The sequence below is a fragment of the Pinus tabuliformis genome, chromosome 7 (genome assembly GCF_031772625.1).
Source record: "Pinus tabuliformis cultivar Carrire ecotype Pingquan chromosome 7, CPIR1, whole genome shotgun sequence".
Classification (NCBI taxonomy): Eukaryota; Viridiplantae; Streptophyta; class Pinopsida; order Pinales; family Pinaceae; genus Pinus; species Pinus tabuliformis.
This window is the reverse complement of record NC_142293.1, coordinates 1,785,704,949-1,785,709,584: the sequence shown is the minus strand read 5'-3', so window position 1 is coordinate 1,785,709,584 and position 4,636 is coordinate 1,785,704,949.

Below are 4,636 nucleotides of genomic sequence, written 5' to 3'. Positions count from 1 at the left end.
AACCCACTTTGAATTTTCATATATATGAAGGGTGATGTGATTTTAAGAAAGAATTGAGCCTGAAAAGGAAGAGGAATTACATTCAAAAGTTTTGTTTGCTTCTTAAGAAAAAACACAATTTTTGTCTATTTTCTGTTTCTGAAGTATTGTCTCCTTCTCCACCTTGGTACTCACATATACGAGGAGTGATGCAATTTTAGGGAGAATTAAGCTTAAAAGAAAGAGAAATTGTATTTAAAAGTCTGTCCGTTTCTTAAAGAAAAACACGGTTTTTTTCCTCTGTTTCCTGGTTTTTGAAAATTGTTGTCTCCTTCTCCACTTGAGGCATTCCAAAGAGTCTAAACATAATGAAAGGAGGATTTATGCAGAGGGAACCTCTAATCTCAACCAGGCTACATGAACACCCTGAGGTAGTAGCCCTTTTTACTAGAGCCAATTGGATGCCATTCTTTGAAAAACTTCGTGGGTATGATGAAGAAGTAACGTTGGAGTTTTCCCTGTACTTGATACCTCACTCAAAAACCCATGCCACTGTTAGTTTCAGGGGTCTCACCATGGAAATCACCCCAGAGTTCGTCAATAGGGTTACCAGTCTCCCACTTGGACTACTCTGGAGCAAGGAGGAAAAGCCACTGGGTCAAGTTGCCAAGAAAACCTTCTTCTAGCCAAATGAGCACCCTGTAGAGGATAAAAATGGCATCAGGAGAACAAGCATACCTTACCCTTGGGATGAGGTCAGTTATCAGATTATCAAATACATCTCCTATGAAGGAAGGTGCAACATAGTTTATGGGTACCATTTCAAACTTTTGCATGAGTTAAGATATGGCATGGATCTTCCCGCACCCCAAAAACTTGTATCCCCTATTTTCTCCTCCAATCCCTAATAGATTCCAGCATTAAATTGAAGGCAAGAGTTCCAAACCAATTGGCTCACCGTGGAAAAATTAAACTGCTGGTCGAAGAAGCTCCTCCACACCTTCACAATCCCCATAGCCTAGGAGATTTTCATAAATATAACAAGAGAGGATGATATAAAAACCCTCACATATCACCTTAGTCCTTCCGAAATTGAGGGGGAGATCAAAAAGGGGAAGATGAGGAGGAAACCAAAATAGAGGAAGAAGACACCAACACAGAGAAGGAAGAACCTAAAACAGGGAAGAAAAAGACCAAAACAGAGAAGGAAAGAACTATAACAAAGAAGGGAAAGACCAAAGCAGAGAAGAAGGAACCTAGGACAGGAGGAAAAAGGACTAAAACTGAAAGGAAAAAGACTAAATTAGTGAAGACAAAGACTATAGTAGAGAGGGTAGAAACTAAACAAGAAGAGGAGGAAATTAAAAGAGGGATAGAAGAAACAAAACCTGCAGAGGCATAAAAGACAAAAGAAGAAGAAACAGAAGCAAAGGAGGCAAAGGTGTCTCCTGAAGCACTAGAAAGGGAGGCAACAGTTGTTCTGGCTTCACTCAGCACCCCAGTTAAGCCTAAACAAAAGAGAAAAAGGCAACCATCAATGTATTTCAACACTCGAAAATGTACAAGAATAAAAATAGATAAGCCTTAGCCACACTCAAAAGAGCCTATTACCATTGAATATTCTCCTACTACCAAAAAGGAGGAATATCCATCCAAAAACCCCATTACCTATGAAAGAGGAAGCCCTAGAGCTTCTACTTGGAAGGAGAGGATACAACTACAGGACTCTAAAAAAATCCTATAGGAGGCGCAGACCACTCTACAGGAGACCTTGACAAAGCTACAGGAGACTAAGAACCTCAAGTAAAAGGTAGAAGAGCAGACCCAGAAGAAGGATGAGGCAGCAAGGATACCAGAACCTAACCCTCAACCTAGTTTAGGATCTTATTACAACCTTCTAGAAGGAGGGAAAATCATCCCACAGAAGTTTGCAGTCCCTCTTTTCTTTGAGATGGAAAAAGAAAGAGTAAAGAGCCACAGATGGATGCAAATTGCAAAGTCCAAAGGGGTGGAAGACATTGGGCACATGGAAAACAAGTTGAGAGAAATGGGCAAGGAATTGAGAACTGTAAGGCATACAGAAGCCATCAAAAGATCTCACTTGGAAGCAGAGAATGAAATGTTAAGAAAACAGCTACAAGAAAAGGGAAACCCAGGTAGAGACTGAAGTGTTAAGAAAACAGCTGCAAGAAAGGGAAACCTAGTTAGCATGCATGGCCAGCTGGGCTATGGAGGCACTATAGTGTAGACAACCAGCCAAATCATAGGGAGTATAGCTCAAAGATTAGTGGCTACAGTTCCAGATCAAGACTCTGGCCTAGAGAGGCACCATACCTTTCCAGGACTATAGACAGTTCATGGATTTATGTGATCATAGTCTAGCAAAGGACAAGGCAAAGTTGGCAGAGTTTTATTTACATAACATGGCCCTTACTGATATGAACCTATGGGACCCCAATGCTAGGTTAGGAGACTTGCAGCTAATGGCCATGGCATCATGGATGAGTCATGAAGAAAAAAGAGCAACAAACATCAAGAAGTTGATGGCAAAAGAACAAAATGAACCCCTGATGATTAGAGCAGAGCCATCAGACCCCATGGCTCTCATTAGCACACGCCAACAACTTGCAGCTGATCCTCAAAGTGCCCCTAAGTACATCAATGATCAGGCCCAAGCTATTGCACATTTTGAGGACATGGACAGATTGCTTGGAGACGATTGCATTCATGCCTACATGAGAAGGTGGAATACACTGCCACACAGCCTACAGATCAGGGAGTATCACTCCCCAAACAGAATGAAAGAAGCATTGAGGAGAGTGCCACTGTACAAGCACTCTATGAAAAGTTTGAAGGCCCATTAGATTGGCCTAAAGCTAAGTCCCTCACTGCTGCTAGGACTACTAGAGGGCACAAAGGAGGAAGAAGAAAGATAGTAGTGGGAAGAGGTGGATAGAAAGGCTGGATTCCATGATAGGGAAGAGGATCTCACATCAGAGGCATGGGATGTCAGGGGGGCCATCAGGGCCATCAAAGATGAGGAGATAGACTAGTTGCTCAGAGGATGAGCAACACATTTAGTAGGGAAGTGATGATGAGCCCCATAAATGGGTAATTATATGGGCTCATTCTACCTCTTAACTCAACTTAATCCACCATTCTCATTAGTTTATTGCATTTTTTCGATTATCTTTATGCTAATAGAGTGAATTGGGTTAGTCATTATGCCATGAAGTCTAATGTGTGCCTTATGCAGATTTTTGGTCAATTTTGGGACAAAGTCAAAGGATTAATGAGCATTTGGCAGCCAATAGTCGAGGAAAACAAGGGAGAGGATTTGTAGGAGGGTGTCCCCCTCATTTATGACTCCCTACCTTAAATCCTCCTTCAAAAAACTCGAAGCACACACAGCCACATTGATGCATCAAAGGGGTAGCCGAGCAAGTAAAGAAGAACTGTTGTTTATCTCTAGTCTTCGGAGTCGAGCCTCCTTGATTTTAGGAGAGCTGTTGGAGGCTCCAGTTGTATAAATAGGAGGTCTTAGGTGCTTAGTAGTTTATTTGGATGTTAGTAAAAATTCTCGCACTTTTGTTGCAGTTTTTTCTCAGCTCATTTTCGAGCTTACTCTTGTGAACAGTTTATGTAATGTGACTTTTATTTTGATAATGGAGATGAAATATTTTCTGAGCCAGCACTGATTTCTTTCAAAGGGTTGAAGCTCTTGGGTTAGGGCCCAACCCAAGATGCCCAACACCTCTTTCTTTGTACTTATATGTTTTTTCTTCAGTTCATGAATTAATTTATGTTAGATAGATTCATTTTTCCTTAGTAGAATAGGTTGCTTTTGGTGGTTTACATAGTTGTTTCCATTTCAGTTGCTGAAGTAGGTTAAATAGTGGTAAGAGAAAGATACAAAAAGGCTATCAACAGAGCCTAACCTCCTTTCCTCCTTTGGGGACCATGAACTGGGGTCAAGATCTGCTTACTGCCATAAAAATATAGTTTTACTTTTTCCATGCAATTTCTAGTGTTATAGTTTGATTCAAAGGTTAATGTTTGATTCGAATCCATTTTGCCATACTCATTTCTATTTCTGCAATGAATCTCTTTCTATGCTTTCCTATTCATATAGCATTGTTCAGCATTTTATTCTTCTAAGTCAGAATTTAGGTTAACATAAGAGATAGTTTTGTTCTTTTGGTACAGTTAGTTCTTTTCTTGCTCAAGTTCAGTATTTTGACTTACAGCTCGCTTACAACACACCTCTACTCATAGATCCTAATTTCTATCATCATCATCTCTTTTCTCACAGCTTTCACAAGTCATTCACAACCCTTCACAAATCTGCCCTAATTTATGCATTTCTCTCATAAACTTTCCTCTCGTCTCTTGAACAAATCCAACCATCATCTTCTTTCCTAATCATCCTTGATGAGCTTCAGACAATTTGAAACCTCCATCTAATCTTTAGCTACCCCTTTCCCACCATTTTTCCACCTTTAAAACCTCTAAAAATAGCTCTTGGCATCCTCCTGTAGATCCTCCTATAGATCCCCTGTAGCCTCCTGTAGAATTTGCTTAAAGTGACTTTTTGAAGTCCAATTGCAGAGGAAGTCTCCAGAAGGTTACCAGAGGCTTCTTAGGACTCTCCCACATC